The 18,544-nt window shown below is 41.3% G+C and overlaps 1 protein-coding gene across 4 annotated transcripts in view; it reads left to right on the forward strand.

The window, feature by feature from the left end:
• The window catches only part of BSN (bassoon presynaptic cytomatrix protein), a 203,895-nt gene that overhangs the window by 106,026 nt on the left and 79,325 nt on the right, over nt 1-18,544 (forward strand). The gene's annotated exons all lie outside the window — the stretch shown is intronic.

Below are 18,544 nucleotides of genomic sequence, written 5' to 3' on the forward strand. Positions count from 1 at the left end.
TTGAACTCTGGCTCATCTCAGTCTAGCAGCTGGCGAATCTGAGCACCTTGATTTCTCCCTTCCCAATGAAAAGCACTCTGAATATGCTTAGAGACGCTCTTTATTATACTTCCCTAGCATTTAAAAGAGGTTGTGGGGCTGAGGCCTGGCAAGACTCAACCTCAAAATGAGCCCAGTTGCACAAGATGTGCAGCAATGATCTGTGTCACCGGGAGATGCTAAATGGGTCTTTAGTGCAGTTGAAAATCCAGGCGGTCATGTTTACTCTGCAAGTATTACAGTACTAGCAATTGCACAACTGACAAACCATGTTTTCAATAGGCTGCTGAGTATTCACGGCACAAATGCTATACCAGCACCAATGTGGAAGCTTACCCTAAAGCTAAGCATATATTTTAATTAATTAAGAAAACCTCTTGTGTTGTTTAGTTTAGCTTGAATCAGCCTAGACCCTGTACAGTAATTCAGTTTGTAGTTAACAAGATTTATCCATGGCAGCTGGCTGGACTTTTCTTTAATAGTAATTGACATCAAGATTAATTTTCTAGTCAATGTAAATGGTAATAAGACTTCAGCCTAGGCTCTGTAGCAGCAGCTTTGAAGGAGCACCTCGAAATGTTCAGTGTATTGGGATTGGCAGGCAAAATGATCTTGAACACTGTAATAGAGGTTTCAATTTTTTATTCTGAAGTGATGTGTTTGTAGTGCATTGACATGGCTTATGTGGAGAAATTCTACCGCATTTCGTTTCACAAGACAATACAGGCTTGTTCACATTAGTCATTTCCTGTAGAAATGCCACCAGAATGATGTGTAAACCCCCCCCCCCCATTACTTAAGGGTTCACACTTCACCAGTAATAAGTGGTGTTCTGGCAGTGGATCTGATATGAAAGCTATACTGAAGATTTTGATAGTTTTAGGGATCAAGCTGTGCCTCCCTGGATAGATCTGCAGCATGAGAGATCCATGGGTGTAAGCATGTTGCCATGTACATTTCCATCTGCAGCATCATGCTATCCATCCAGCCTACTGCAGGGTAACCAACCTGGTACCTTCCAGACAGAGGCGGAGGAAGTGGGTGTGGTGGGTACAGACTGCCCCAGCTGTCACCACTGAGGCCGAGTGGCACTCATTGCGTGGCCTGCAGTGTGCCAAGCCATGCGTCTCTCCTGGAAAAGATGCAGTGGTTTGGGCAGGCACAGGCTCCGTGCTGCCCAAACGGTCCTCCCACTGCCTCCCCCACAGCTGTAGGGGGGGGCGAAGAGCAGGAAGGTGCGGGGCTGGCACACATCCCTGGGGCATGGGGCACGTCCTGGGGGCGGGGCGCCCAGCGCAGATGGAGGGACAGCTGCAATGGCACCACACCGGGATCGCGCTGCCGGGGGCAGTACGCTCCCCCTGCACTCCTCTTCCTCCACCAGTGGCAGTAGGACGGCTGAGTGGGAGGAGGCAGGCAGACTCTGGAGTCCTTGCGGTGCGCCCCACCCCTCGGCGCGCCGCCCCAGATGCCCAAGCGGCTTCCTCCACCACTGCCTCTAGATACTGTTGGAATTAGGCTCCCATCAGCCTCAGCCAGCACAGCCAGTATTCAAGGATGATGGCAGATGCATTTGCATCCGAGGCCCGCAAGCCATTTGTGATTAGTTGCTTTTGAGTACACTACAGTCAAGGCCATGGGTTTTCTTTTACAAAGGAAGAAATTTCCAGATTTACTTAAGGCAATATGGAAAGACTGCTACATTCTTTTCATCAGCAAAGCAGAGCGGGTCTGCTGAAGTTTAATTCCACAGAAGTAGCAGCATGAACTATGTATAAATGAAGCACATTCCTCTTAAATTAATATGGATAGATGTTGTTGCCATTTGAGGAAATTAGTGATAGATTTTACATAATTGAATTAAGTTGGTTTAGGTTTTTTTTTAAAAAAAATAGTTAACATTAATCACAGCTTGTCAGTTCTGACAACACAACAACACAGCTGTAGTTAAGCAAAAGTGGAAGGGAAAGCTTCAGAACACCCCCTTTTGGACACTGTGGAGGAAGAAAGGGAAGGGAAGAGTATGTAAGTCCACAGTGTGCTACTATGATGTCTAAATACTGCTGCAATCTCCCACAGGAAAAGGAACACAGTTAGTGACAGAGCATATATCACTTTTCAGAGGAAACAAAATAAGTAACGAATAACTTTCTTTCACCAGCATACATTCTTAAGGCTGAAGCTTAGGAATTCGTACTACCACTTTGAACCTGGTGGGAGGAGTACAGCATTTCCTAGAAACTGAAATGTCAGTGAAAGGGGAAGCTTATGAGGATGAACAATGCTGGGTTGGAATCTTCTGTTCATTTAGGGTTTTCTCCTAGCCTCCAACACAACCTTTGCAGAAGAAGTAAAGCCATTCCCATTGGAGAGCACCAGGTGACTCTCTCCCATGCTGCTTCCCAGTCAAATCCAAAGACAGGATAGCAATCAGTTCCATGGCCAATCATGGCACATCATCACAGGCCAGCTGCTCTCCTGAACAGCTTTGCCACCTCCTTCCTCCAAGCAGGGTGGGGGAGAAATTTGCTTTGCTTCACATTTTAGTGCAAGCCTATCTGCTTCACACTTCCTGACACACTATGCGAATTGAAACACAGCTGTCCTCTGAATTTTACGATGCGATTCTTCTAATAAAAATGTGCACAAAAATTACTATATTGAAGGGGGAGTGCATAAAATGGGGGAAATTGCTTGAAAAAGGCAAAAATTCATTTAAAAAGTACATATTAGGAGAAATGCGAACTTAAATACTGATGAATTTTCATGACTTTTTTTTTTTTTGCAAACTTGTGCAGATATTGTGATCAGCTGAGCTTAAAATTTGAAAAATTGGAAAGTCAGAGAAGCAGAAATGGACAGAATTATTCGTCCCCGCTTCCGAGGGCTCCTGTACCTTTCAAATGTACATGGTGGATTGAAATGAAATAGGTGCAACTATATCCAGCATGGAGGTGCAGTGATGGGGAAATGCTGCACCTGTTAATGCATTGTTTTCTGCAGCTTTCAAAGACATAGGAGCCATGCCACAACAACAAAAAGGCTAGCAAACTCATTCTTCTGTGCTGCTGCCAGAACTCATTCCAGATGCATCCAAGCATTATGAGTAGAGCAAATTAATACTCTGAAGCACTTAATTACCAACTTTGGCTGACACTACCACACAGAAGCACAGCTAGATTATGCTGGAGTAAGTGCTGGTCTAGTGGCTGGTAGCATAGCAGGTACCATGTACATTAAGCAAAGAATAAGCTATCCTATAACTATACAAACTCTTGTAAATATCCCACTTTGTCACATTAGTGCACTCTTCAGTTGGCTGCCTCTGTAAGATTAATGAGAACATATTCATCCTAATGGCCAAAAGGAATCATTGTAATCCATTTCGTTTGGGAGATGTTATATCATCTTGACACAGTGCATGAGCCAAGGGGTCTTGCAGTTCAGTGAACTTGCATAACCTTGTGCCCACTTGTGACTCCTCAACCTCAGCTTCACATATCTCTGAAAGCGCCATGACATGCAGATACCGTGTCCAGTTCAGACCAAGTCCTTCCTAGAGCTTCATGAAATGATGCCTCATCATAATTCGCTTCAGTGCAGGATTATCTCACATAAATGTGTCTGCGTCAGTGACAAATTGGGGGCAGTTCTGGCATAAGGGTAACTATGTTAGGCTGAAATAAAATGGTTTGTTGGAATCCTAATTCTGCTAAGGGAACAGTAAGAAGTGGAAGGATTTGACAATCTATAAATCTTGTGTCTTTTTCTCATGATTGGCTGAATCCACCTAATTAAGGCAGACAAATCAATAGGAGTTTTTCATAGATTTGAGGCATTCTCTGTTATGAAGTGTGTACATAGATCCATAGTAACTTCTTAATCAATAGAGTTTTTCTTCAATATTCTGATGTACAATATAAGGTTGAAGGTTTACATCCTTAAATTATTTTTTGAGAATGGATTAAGAGGAAAAACAAATTTAAAACTGGATAACAAGTGTAATAATTTTTGGCTTGTGACGTATTACCATCGGATTAAGTGTTGCACATATATTAAAATAATAATAAACTTCATTGGGCATTTTGCAAGAAAAAAACCTATCTTCCCATTTGATTCACAGTTTCAACAGTGAAAAAGAAGAAAACACAGTTCCCTTGAATTTCATAGGAAAATTAGGAAAAATCAGGAAAAGAATGTACAGATCTATGGCCTTTTAAATTTGGGGGTCTTGTTTTTGTTTGCTTTTATGGTATGTTTATGTTTTTATATTGTAAACCACACTGTGATCTTTAGATGAAGGGCAGCATAGTGATGATGGTGGTGGTGGTGATGATCAATAAATAAATAAATAATACACAGCTTGTATTACAGGTTACATGAATTAATATTATAATTTTATTTTTATGTTAAAAGAAAACAAAAGGTGTGTGATGAAGTGTGATATGTATTGATTTTTAGATAAATAGTTATCAGTAGAAGCAGAAGGCATACGTTCGGTGCAATTAAGGGCCAAACTAGATGTGATGTGGGTTTTCCATGTTTAGAGCTCCCAATGACTTCTGTTGTTGTTGTTCGCAGAAGGGGAAACCCAGTCTGGATCAGGACTGTTAGCCACGGCCAAGTTGCATCAATGAATCATCATCAACAACACCCCTCCCCCCCTGCTGTAGCCCCCACTGCTTTTTGGACAAGAAAAATATACTGGAGCTCTAGTCATGGAACATCATCATGTGTAGTTTGGCCCTTAGGAAAGGAATGCTAGATATGGAGCTCTGTGATTGCTTGCAAACTTTGAGATAAGAACGATATATAAGAAAAGCTTTGTAGACCTGAAAGACATAATAGAAAAAGGACATAATTATATCTCCAATCAAGTGTACACTTAATGTTTTTGAAATTAACTACTTGTTGGGTTTTGTTTTGTACATTTTGTCTATTTAAAATCAATAACATTTTTTTAAGGAAAGGAAATGTTCCAGTATTCTAAAATAAAAGATAAACATTTTGCATAAAGTCTTAGTGAATCATTGTACAATAACACGTAACATTGCTTCTCAAGTGCCATTTAGCATTGCAAAGGAACATTGGATATAATATGTTTGAATGATTATTAAAGTTCAGAAGCTGGACTATCATCCACCCCTCAACCAGCTTAGTTTCCAGTCTTCCTACAATTCCCTAGTTCCCTTTCATGAATTCACAGTTCAGCTTTATAAATAGCCTCTCCCCACTGGCTAGTGCTTCCCCTCTTCGCCATGGCTGGGACTAATTAAGTAGTGATCCAGTGTTTGGGCTGCTAACCCTAACATCTCTATCCCCAACAGAATGTTCCTGGTGAGTACTTAGGGCATGCTCCATTGCGCTTGGCGTACTTGTAGTTACTGTTTGCAAAAGAGAGCAATAATTTTCTCCCTGTAGGATGCTACATTCTGCATACTCTGTGAACAATATATTGTCATAATTTGTTATCTTTTTCTGCTTAGGTTCTTTAGCCATGTTCAGTTGAGTTCTCTCTTGAAGTTAAAATAAGAAGACAAGATATTTAAGAGCTCAGTGAGCTGCTGGTGGTGGGGAGACTTTCTTGATACTTCTTCACCATCCTGCTCCTGTGTGGTGTTTTTTTTTCTCTTTCTCTCTTTTAAGTATGAACCAGACCCCAAGGAAGACAAGTTGTATCGACTTTGCTAGTATCATCTTCAATAGCCCACACATGGAAGTATTTGTTTTACCTTCTAAGTTTCCAGAGCAGAAGAAGATAAGATGGTCTTCTGGGATCTTGCTGGCATTGTATCTTTGTCCTTGCCCTGTTTTTTTCTGCTTTCAAAACTGCTCTAAATTCCCTAACTTCTTTCTTTCTTTCTTTCTTTCTTTCTTTCTTTCTTTCTTTTACCATAAGAGATATAGAAAGGCATTTCTCATTTTGCAGTGTGAGAAAATACTTACTTTCTTCCTAGGTACTGATACTGTGTTGTGCTCCATCAGGTTTTTTAAATTGCTAAAATGCAAGGTGCACAACACTGTGCATGACTGCATAACAAACATCTTCTCACTTCTGTGGATTGGCCTTGTGTGCAGCCTTGCTGTGTTTACCCTAGTGGTGGCATAGGCTTAATTGAAATTCAAGATACTGCCAGTGTTGCCTTTCTTTCCTGGCAAACTGTATTATTCCATGCTGATAACTATTTGAGAGGGCAGCAGTTTTGTGAGGAACTTCAGGAATAATTTGTGACGTTAAAACAAATACCATAAATTCTAGAACAGCAACAGAACTGGATTAATATACGTAGTTCTGTAGAGTGCAAGTCTGTAGCCAGTCTTCCCACTGTTTTTTGTTTTGCATCGCCTGTATTTTTGAGATATATGATTATGGTGATCATCATCTTTGTTTGGTGCTGTAAATCCTCCTGAAAACACTTGTGATAATAAACCCTGTACTGGGAGACCAGAAGCCAAAGTACATAACAAGAGCCCTGCTGGATTAGACCAAGAGCATCCTGGGGCTAACCATATGCATATTACTTCATAATATATTTTATTTGATCCCACTCATTTCAATGCAAAGGAAATGCAATATAAATTGGGAGTGTGGTATGTAATAAATTATATATTGTTTGGGACTGACAGCAACAACAGTGAATACCAGTTGTAATCATTGGATCGATTTCTGCTCCGGACATGGGACAAATAACTGCACATTCAAACTTTCTACTCCCATTTCCATTTTTGTTGGAATTCTCCAACATCTCTAGTTGTAGGTATTAAAAATATCACACTGATTTACTTTCCCACTGTTCTAATTGTGCATCATCAGAAGATAGTCAGTATATAACAAAACATTCAAGATTGAAGAAATAGATTTTTTTCACAGTGAAAACGTTCAGTATTGATCTCAAGTCTGAGAGCTGTGAGATGATGTCATTTAGCGTCTGCTAATAACAAGGCTTGAAAGATGGAGCTACTTAGAAGGAATTTCCAGTCTTTATCAAGTTAAGCCCAACAGTTTTAAAGACTGGCAATAAATATATCGACCAATGCACCATTCCTGCTGTCCTATTTACTGATATAGTTCATAACTCTGTGGCAGCTCAACTTTGATGTTGTAAACCCAAGGTAGAGATGAACTGATGCAATCGTTTCTTTTTAGCAATAACGCCTACTTAGTTGATGTTATGCTGATTATAAATAGTGTAGTGAAACAATGTTGCATGGTAATATTCTTGTAGGGAAGCTAAATAGAAGCATGACTTTTACTGTTATCACTGCTTTGAGATATGACTTCCTCAGTCATGTACACTTATAGAACAATTTAATCGTCTTCACAAGTTATAGATATCTGCTCACCTACCTTTCCATGGCGTGGGTTAACAAAACTATACAAATAAAACCCAGTAGACTATGTCAGAAGCTCCCCCGCCCCCAGATACCTAAATTCATATCCTTTAAATGCAAGCACTTTTGGGGGCCCCTCTGGATTCAGTGAAGGTCCTACTGGTTCATATATTTTGACATTCCATCTATCAGATTTTTGCATTAATTCTTATAATTACCTGGTACAATCTTTTATCAGAAGACCTGCCTGTAAACACTGAGATTCGGCACTGAAGACCAGCCTCAGCAGTGATTTCTAGATGAATTATGTGAACAATGATGAAAGAAAGTGGATTGTCATAATGAGTTAACAACATGGGCTGTTAACAGCAAGGACTGTAAAATTAAATGTGGCATAACCATGGATGAGGAAGCAGCACAACAGAAAAGAAAAGAAAAGAGGGGAAGAAGGTCTGGGCTGTGGAAACATGTATGGACAACAGCAGAAATCCAATCTTTAAGCAGAGTTGAGAAATCATATCTTCTAATTCGGAGGCCTTGTAGATTTCTTTATCTTTATCTTTATCATAGTGGCCAGTATCCCAAGAATCCCTGTGTGCAGCAGTGCCCCACAGTTTATGGAATGCCACAACAGTGGGCCCCTAGCCTTTGGGGCTTTGAGGGCAAGTGCTGGGAAGGAAGCTTTAAAATTCCCAAGAACATGCAGTAGATTTCACACAACCTTTTGAACCTAGCTAATGGGATGAGCATCTCAATGAGCCATTGGAGCACTGTGCACTGGCAGCATCAGAGTCAATTGGGTTAATCCCAAGCATTATTATTTTTGCTTATTGAACATTTGGTGAGCACAGCAATTTAGGGGAGCTTTCCTTATCCTTGTACTCTCAAAATATCTTGGACCACAGCTCAGCCAGTAGCTCCAATGGTCAGGGGTGATGGGAGTTGTAATGCAAAGTTTCCAGAGGCACTGGCCATAAAGCAGGAATGGGGGGACACACTTTATATCAAACCATATGGGGGAAGGGAACAGAACCTTATACCGCCACACACAGGTACAATGGTACCTCGGTTTACATACACTTAACCCAAAAGTAATACCTCGGGTTAAGAACTTTGTTTCAGGATGAGAACAGAAATCGTGCTCTGGCGGTGCAGCAGCAGCAGGAGGCCCCATTAGCTAAAGTGGTGCTTCAGGTTAAGAACAGTTTCAGGTTAAGAATGGACCTCCAGAACGAATTAAGTACTTAACCCGAGGTACCACTGTACCGGAAATGAATTGAGCTGAGAAGAAGTGCCTGAAGGCAGTTATAGATAAGGAGGTATGGTAGAGGGGGAGGTGAAGTTTGGCTTCTTTTCCCAGATGCTCAGCTCAATATAAAGAGTGAACACACACACACACCCCAGCTTTTTAACTACAGTGGTACCTTGGTTCTCGAACGTAATCTGTTCCGGAAGTCCGTTCAACTTCTGAAACATTCAAAAACCAAGGCGTGGCTTCCGATTGGTGCAGGCGCCCCGGAAACAATAGCCAGGAGCCACATTCAGCTTCCAAAAAACATTTGAAAACTGGAACACGTACTTCCAGGTATTCGGCGTTCGGGAGCCTAAATGTTTGAGTACCAAGGCGTTCAAGAACCAAGCTTCCACTGTAAATGGCTACCAGTATGCATTTATTATGATTGGCCACAGAGGCCCTGCTTTAATATTACTGCTACTAATAATAATACCAATTTCTTAGATCTCCCATTCAATGACATTTGTGGTACCATTTACACAGCTGTATTTCTATAGCACTGTATTGACTTGCTAGTTGATTATATGTGTGTTTATAACCACTGTATACCATTCTTTCCATTATCAAGTAATTTTCAAATGGTTGCTAGCTTTTAGAATCTGAACTTGTTTATGTACCTGTCATGTCAGCCCGACATGTTGAAATTAATCTGGTGAAGTTTTGTGTTTCTCAGAGGTAAATGATGGCAAAAAGCTACAGTTCTTGACTTAGTATATACAGTGGTACCTCGGGTTACAGACGCTTCAGGTTACAGACTCCGCTAACCCAGAAATAGTACCTCGGGTTAAGAACTTTGCTTCAGGATGAGAATAGAAATCGTGCAGCGGCAGCGGGAGGCCCCATTAGCTAAAGTGGTACTTCAGGTTAAGAACAGTTTCAGGTTAAGAACGGACCTCCGGAACGAATTAAGTTCTTAACCTGAGGTACCATTGTATCAGGAGCGGAACCAGTCAAAAAAGTTGGCAACTGTACATGTCCAGGGCAGATTATGTGAACGTTATGCACCCACAGACAACCTCCCTGCTACCAGCAATTTGTTATTTTAAAAAAAGATAATAGGGAAGACACACCAGTGTATTCCTGAAATGCAAAAGTACATCTCTGTATTCTGAATCTTTGTCAGCTAAGGTCTTATCACCAGTTGTTTGCTAAACCAACAATTGTGGCTCTGTTCTGACAGTTGATAGCTGTTGCCTCTGCTGAGGCTTCCTATAAAGCTGATCTAACACAGCAAATCTCAATTCTTTGTGGCGTAAGTCCTCATGGAAATGATCCGTTGAGCTGTTTAAGCTTCTGTCATTTTGGGGTGGAAAAGAAACTTCCATTGCGCTTTGGTCTTATGGATACAGTTAAGTCAGAGTAGGGAAAAGGTACAAAGGCCTGCAAAAATTCTTCAGAGCACTTTCCTTTGCAATTTAGAAAATGTTCTCAAAGCAGTAGAACTGTATGCAGCAATTTTCTGTCTTTCATCCTAGAAGCTGGTGTAGCTGTCATTCTGTTTTCATAATCTGGAATAAAGTACCCAGGGAAACTGATCGTATCAGCTTTGTGGAATAAGACTGTCATTTCCACTTTCATGCCTGACTTTTGTTTCAGTGTCTAATGCCCGAGCAGAATAGCTTGGAATGATAATTCTCCTGTAAGCTTAGCCCTGTCTTTTATTTATTTATTTTTTTAACTTCAGTTTAAAGAGGATCTGTGCAATTTGGCAGCAGGTCTCAGTGGGGAGAAATCAGTTTATTCTGCTTTTTTCAGCTTTCCTGTAGTTTTGGTTTAACACCCAAATACGCAGTCGGGAATTTTTAGCAATGTGATTCTATTTTTGTTTCCTGGGGAGTAAGAGGTGCTCCCATTTATTGTCCTAGAAACTGCAAAGAAATATAAATGGCAAAGAAACAGATAAATTCAGTCAGTTTATGTTTCCCCCTATTTCATAATCTTAAAATCAACAATGCCATGAGGAAAACAATGCCATATGGACACATAGGAGACCGGAATAAATAAATGGACAGCAGGGAATGGTGGGTTTTTCCATGCTCTTCATTCATTCATTCATTCATTCCCCCACTCCAAGCAAACCTGCCATCGCGTAAGTGAAAGCAGAGTAAGTTGCAGGTTTACTGTTTATTATTTGTCCAAGCTGTATAAGTGCTTTCTTGCCTCTTCAGAAGAATCAAATGTATGCAGGAAGGGGGGAGAATTGGACACAAGACCACAACTGCTTTGCAGAGCAATCCATCACTGACTGGGGCACCAAAAGCAGTAAAGCAGAGAAAACTGACCTCTTGTCAACCATCCAACATATTCTTCCTTCGACACATGTTCTTGCTACCCAAGTTAGTGCTGCAGTGAACATTAAAAATCTGTATATTTGTGTATGAGAGTGTAAAATACCCTGTAACTTGGACAGGGACTAAAACTGCTTCCTTTCTCTTTGTTTCAGGATTTGTTTGATGTGGGAAGGGCATTTTGTGCAAATCTCACGATAGGAAAGCAGGACAGCATAAAGAACTGTTCTTCACACAGTTTCAGCGGGAGGGAACAGGCTTACAGTGGTGGTAGTGGGTTCTTACCCTTTCTCCTCTTCCTTTTTTAAAAAATGACTGAAACTTGCTGGCATCTTTGACAGCTTGGTAGCAGCAGAACTCTGTGACTGTCCCTCTGGGAATGAAGCAGGAGGGTGGCCAGAGCTCTGCTGTTGCTGCCATACTGCTGAACCCAGCAGCTTTCACATGAAGGGGAAGAAGAAGGGAAAAGGTAAGATCCTTTGTAGTCATCACTGTAAACTTTTCCTGACCCTGAAACCATATCTGGGGGTTGAATCATGGCTCCCCAAATGGCTTGCCCCCATAGACATTTAAATGGAATGGTGACTGGCAAGAAGAGACCTGTGAATCCCATGAGGTGGCAGATTGCTCCACTTCCTAAAGATCTTTGATTCTTGTGAGTGTACACGAATGGTTGCATGGTTGACACCATTGACAGGCTTCTGTACATCAAATGCTGAGTGAAGGGACCAGAGTATAAGAGCTTTAGACTTGGAGGGTGGTGGCAACCATATCACTCAGCTCTTTAGTACTTTTATATAGGAGGAAGGGGGCCTTCAGTTGTAAATAGCTATGGAGAGTGAGAAGGTAAAGCAGAAAACAAAGCAGACAGTGGAAGTGAATGACCAAATAACAGAATGAAACAGCTCTTGCCAAAGCATAATTCCAGTGTAATAAGATTACGGTCTTGCTCTTGTGCTTTTAATCACATTACTTGTAGTGTGAAGACCTGTTGTACATCACTAGCACATCTTAAATAGTAACTGGAGAGGTTGTAAACTTCATCACTGAAAGGGAATTGGCATGATCAAGCTGCCCCTTAGAACTCATAGTCATATGTCTAACTGTGAATTGGGGGGGGGGGAACCAACCAGGATTCCTATTGACATATTGACTCCTTTTCTTTGCTAATCTTCTTTAGTAGATACTATGGGCTGACATTGATAAGACTGGCAAATTTATACATTTCATCAGCAATGTGCCACCCGGTTGCCTTATATGCTAACATTTCTGGGATCACATCATGCAAACTTTTTCTTTTAAACAGCATATAAGTTTACATTGTTTCACAGAATGCCCTGTTTTTATTTCTAAGTGACAGAACAATCAATTTCTGTTGGCAACAGAACCTTGTTTTTCTTGAACTTGCAAAATAAATAGATAACTATTAGGAAGTTATTACGAGATAAAAGATAAGCCCTTGCAACCTTATCCTACACAAATTTATTCAGAAGTAAGCCCCAATTACATCAACAAGACTTTCATAAGCATGCCTACAATTATAACACCAGTCTCGCTTTCCTTCTAGTTCTGTACAAGTGCTATAATCAGCAGCCTACTCTCTACATGCAGTTCTTTTGCATGGCCTTCACCTGAATGCTAGAAGCCTGCCCTTTTCAGCCCCTCCCCTCTTCTAAAGGGTTTTTTTATCAACATCCTGCAGTATTAGTAAAAACGTTTCTCACACAGAACATAGTAATTGGTTTCCTAGCAGAGAGAGTGAGGCAGCAGAGCATCTGTCTAAGTCATTTAGGTCTGAAATGGATTGTCTTTTATTCTTGCGCAGTTTAATGTAACTTGCAGCTGAAGCGGGTTGATAGTAAGAGTCACAGGAAGGACAGGTTTAAAGGCGCTTGGATTTCTCCCAGAGATTTAGCTCCCACCGTAAAGGCTTTTACATGTCAACAGCTTTCCCCTTCTTTTAAAGTCTGCACCTGTGGTAGTAGCAAAAGCCCCTTAAAGGTCCAGCTCTTCTGGACCTAGGATATGATGGCAAGATTGTTTAAAAGAAACCATTACATCCCATGGCAACTCATGCCCTGTTATAATTCAAGGACAGATAAGATCTGATTGTCACCTACTCTTTCTCCAGAATGCTGAGATGCTGAAAACCACAAATATTCTTTGCAGGATTCTTGATTTGAAATAAGATCCTCAACACACTAGAGTTCAATTCCTGGGGGCTGTACATAATTAACTACTTGCTTTCTCTTTAAAGAACTTGCCAACTCAGTGTACTCTTCCCCCCCCCCCCCAATACAACCTGTAATGTCTGCCTTCATTGGGGTCATATTAGTGCTTATCTGATTTGTCTGAAAGCCACTTATCAATGTTGTTTGAGGAATCATTTGGAAATGGCACATTGAGAAAAGTCTTCAACCCTGCTATGGGAGGGTGTAACCATTTTAAGATCCATGCCTCTAGTTAAGGTCTTGCAGCCAACAATAGTTGAAGCACCTGAAGCCAAGCAGGAGTTCTAAAGCACTAGTTAATCTGCTATACAAAGCTGTTGGACAATCGACGCAGAGAGTCAGAGCTGTTGTCTTTGAATCTTGGCAGGGGTGCAGAGGCACCCTGGCACAGGCTAGTCAATTCACTTTCTAAGACCATTATTGTGTCATGGCTAATTTAATTATGAGGGTGGTAAATGTTGTTCAGATTATACGGGGAACCTGATAAGTTTAGAAATATAGAAAAGAAATAGATGGACTCATTCCTCTCAAAGAGAAAATGTTGCATTTAATAAATGGGGGGGGGGATCTGGTTTCAGCAATAATCAACCAATAGATTAATCATAGTTTACACATCTTGGCAGAAATCTGCTTAGAAGAGAATATAAGCAAGGTGTAACTTGATTTCAAAAAAGGACTTAGAGAATTAATTCCAATTGGCTTAGCTGTTAGCCCTGTTATATGTTATTACAAGATCATGTTTAGAAGCATTCTTAGGGCAAGTTAACACCACCCTCTCCTTCCCTGTTGTAGGAAGTTACAGCTTCTGCACACTCTTCTTTGCTGAACATAATAACCAATGCTATTCTATTCATTTTGCTGATGACTAAAACTTTGACAAAATGTCAGTCGGGCCAGTTAACATCAACTTCATCATTTAGCTTAATCAAAAAATAGAAGAGCAACCTAAAGGTTTAGTACCCTGAATGTAAACATGGCATTAGATTTCACCTGCTGTATCCAGGTTCATCGCATACATGTACACATACACTTGATTCTTCTGACAAAGTGCCCATTACAAGCATCTCGGGTGGCAGGAACTGAGCCACAGCATTCTGGAGCAGTGCAAGTGGGTTTAGAGGACTGAACCCAGCATGAGTTCAGAGGAGACTGAGAAAAGCTTATATCCACACTACCACCTTCTCTGAGTTTAAGGCACTTGAGGCTGCCTTGGGACTGCTGCTGTACTGGGATTCTCTGTGGGGTCTCATGGTTCTTCCTCAGAGGTGGTTCTTCTGAGTCGGGCAGGATCCTGATACAAGCCAACCACTTGCACATCTTAGACAATTGATATATCTTCCAGTGAGCCCTGTCGCTCAAGAGACCCAGGCTGCCTAAGCACTTGTCATTTCCCAAAATATAGGAGTCTTCATAGTTTATTTCCTTTCAGTTACAGTGTTACCTCTGGATGCGAACGGGATCCATTCTGGAGCCCAGTTAGCATCCTGAAGCAAACACAACCTGCGTCTGTGCAGGTCGCGATTCGCTCCTTCCACACATGCGCGTGACGTTATTTTGAGCGTCTCCACATGCGCGAGTGGCGAAAACTGGAAGTAACGCACTCCGTTACTTCCGGGTCGCTGCAGAGCATAACCTGAAAACGCTTAACCTGAAGCACATTTAACTCGAGGTATGGCTATACTCTGTCTCACATCTGAGAGACAAAACAAAAAATTCCTTTCAGTAGCACCTTAAAGACCAACTAAGTTAGTTCTAGGTATGAGCTTTCGTGTGCATGCACACTTCTTCAGAAGGTGCTACTTTAAGGTGCTACTGGAAGGAATTTTTTGTTTTGACAATGGCAGACCAACACGGCTAACTATCTGTATCTGAGAGACAATTATTACTAAACCCAAGAGAAACCATCAATTATTATGATTTGACTTATGGGTTATAAGTCTTATGGGTCTTGTGGACAAGATCTTGATTTGACAAGGCTTGTTACATGTATCTGTAGCCTTGCACATATACAATGGAACTTGTTTTTTCCAGCAGTAGCTTCCCCTGTGCTACACTGGAAGTTGCTTCTGATACATTCCACCTCTCAAATATGATACGAGCGAAGGCATGGAAAGAACCAGGACTGCATTTTGGGAGTAGAGACCATAGCAAGGATTTCGCATGAAGGTTCCAGGTTCAGTTCCTGGCATTTCCAATCCAAAAGCATCAGGTGATGGGAAAGACCCTTCTCTGCCTGAGACCCTAGAGAACTGTTGCTAGTCAAGGTAGACAATACTGAGAAACCAGTTAGACAAATAGTCTGATGTGGCATTAACTGTTATACTGTTTTCATTCCAGACTTCCCAGTGGCATGCTAGTCTGTCGGACATGTGTGCATACCCATATCCCAAGTAGACACCATAGATCAAGGAAATAAACCCTAATGGAACAGGCTAAGGACCCATCTAGTCCAGCCTCCTGTTCTCAAGGTGGCCAACCAGATGCCTGTGGAGAGCCCACAAATTGTTTCCACAAACTGGCATAATCACAAAGTATAGCAAGTATTTCCAAGAATTTGCTGGTATATGGTTATCTATTATTAGAAAAATCAGTGGTATGTATAGCTTCATTTCTATTCATGGAAGACTTTGCTCTGTATTATATAGATATAATATAAATTGTTAGATCTATTTTCTTGAAATAAGGCCACAGTTGCTGCCACATCAAGACTGCTTAGTCACTTTGGGTGGGAGGCAAGTGTTGCCCTTCTTCCCCAGAGAACTGCACGCCAAGTCATTTTTGGACACTGCTTTTTATGTTAAAAAATGCTAAGTGCTTCTAAGTTGCTGATTTAAAGTATCTGATTTATTGACGCAACAAAACCCTGAGTGACAATGACAAATGACAAGGAAAAGTAATGAACTAAACTGAAAAGCCAGGATGAAGATGCTGCATGTTGTGGGAGTAAGTAGAGGTGGTGCAAAATGTTTGGAAAAACATAATAAGGTATTGCAGTTGACAGCTTTTGAGGGTTTTTCCTGAAAGCTGAACTGAATGAGAAGATTGATAAAGGTACACCTCACACATTATTTTCAGAAGTCTCTGGTGCTGGCTTAACTTCTGATTCAGACACAAAATGTGCTTCCTAGGCACTTAGCACTGCAATGAGCACCAGGCTTGTGTCTATTAATAAATTACTTGAAATGTTCCATGAGTTCGAAATTTTAATCTTGACAAGTATAATTTAATGCAATTCCAAACATTGCTGCAGTCAGCAATGCTATCTGGAAAACAGGAAGCCCAACGGAAGTCTCTCATTAAAGAGGAGATAGCAACAGGGGTTTGAAGTGACTCGCTATTTTTATTCGATGGCAGCACTTTCTCCCTTTCTAATCCTGCTCATCTGCATGGCCTAGCAGGAGAAAGCCTCTCTGAGTTGCATATATCTTGCAGGTAATCAGAACTCTGATTGGTGCTTCCAATGTATTTATGTAGGAGCTTGTTTAAAATGCAGAACATTTATTGTCATCTCTGTATTTTTCAACTTCTTGTTCATATTGCAATCACATTTTCAGAGGTTTGTACTGCTGATGCTGAGAAAGCATCCTAAACATGGCAAGTGGTTCAGAACTCTGCAGCTCCACCCCACCTGCCTTTGGAAAATGCTTTGATTCCTCAAACGCCGTTTGTTTGTTTGTTTGTTTGTTTGTTTGTTTGTTTGTTTGCACAATTTATGTCCCATGCCTTTTTTTTTTTTTTTTTGCTACTAGCATAGCTAACAGAGTTGTAAGATACAATTAATGTACAATAAAAACAAACCTTTAAAATGTAAAGCATACAAAGTAATAAAACAACACACTAAAACAGCAACAGTCTGTTCAAATGGACAACAAAGTCAAACGTGTTCTATCTGTATTTTAAAAGCTTCAGCTCTTACAAGTCTCGGAAAACAAATATTTGTGGCCAGTACATAAAATGATGGTTGTGAAGGTAACAGATCTCTCTGGAGTAGACATTGACACACTGCACTTCAGATCGCACCACAATAAAAGGTGTCAGTTGATAATCTCAGTGGATTAGAAGACTGATGTTGGGAGAAGACACTCCAACAGGTATTTGGGTCCTAATCCATTGCAAGGCCTTAAAGATTAAGACCAGAACTTGGATTTGTGCTCAAAAATTTACCAGGAGCCAGTGGAGTTGTTTTAATATAGGCAAGATACAATCTCTTCATTTGGTCCCTATTAGCAACCTAGCAGCAGCCTTCCAACCTAGCTACAGGTTCCATTTTGTCTTCGGTGGCAGCCGCATGAAATACACATTGCGGTAATCCAGTCTACACATTACCAGACACTGGTAACTATGGCCAAACTACTCATGTCCAAGAGGGGGTTGCAGTCAGTGTATCAGCCACAACTGATAGAAGGCCCTTGGAGCCACAGAGGCTACTTGAGTCTCAGGTGAGAAAGATAACTGAAATAGCACTTCAAGACTGTGAACTTGATCCTTCCAGGAGAGTGCAGCCCCCTCCAGAGCTGGCTGAACACCACTTCCCTGGGCATACACTTCATCCAGCCCATTACTGCTTTCAAACACCTGATCAGCATCACCTGGCTCGACTGGAAATGACAAACGAAGCCTTATTCAGTGACTTCATGTCAGTATTGAATAACATGAGGACTTTTGAACAATAGAATGGATGCCTGAGTCCACCAATACCATCTTCTGGAATTTCAATGCAAGGTTGTATCTGTTTAGGGAATCCTTGAGTCACTGAGCTTTAGATCCCAAACAATGAGCCATCAAGGTGGAATTTCATTTAGTTCCAAGTGTGCATAGGGAACGAGGTCTGTTCATGCAATGAGATTTTCCCCCTCCTCACCTTGACCCAGCTCCTCCAACCTTCCAGAGCAGATTTTGGAGACATGGGGGAGGAGAGAAAGGAAGACTATTGTGTTAGGGAACCTTGTTTCTCACATGCAACAACTTAGTTGAATCCCAGCCTTAGTGTCCTGCCCAGTGCATGGAAAGCTGGAGGAGTGGGAAGTGCTGGTTCAGTAGCACCAGAGCTGTAGCTATAGGGGGGCTAGCTGTGTTTTTTGCCCCTTGTGAAGCCTCCAGAGGGGTGCCCTTGAGGTTCCCAACCTTTGTGGTGTGTACGCAAAAGTGTGTGGGCTGTGTGTGCCAAACTGGGTCTTTGACCTGGGTGAAATAAAGCTTAGTTTGACCCCTGAGTAGTACCATCCCTAGCATGAGGATTTTGGTTCCAGTACTGAAGCAAATGGTGCCCACCCTATGGAGCACCCTCCCATCAGATGTCAAGGAAATAAAGAACTACATAACTTTTAGAAGACATCTGAAGGCAGCCCTGTATCAGGGTG

The sequence above is a fragment of the Podarcis erhardii genome, assembly GCF_964252035.2.
Source record: "Podarcis erhardii genome assembly, chromosome: 2".
NCBI classification, from domain to species: Eukaryota; Metazoa; Chordata; class Lepidosauria; order Squamata; family Lacertidae; genus Podarcis; species Podarcis erhardii.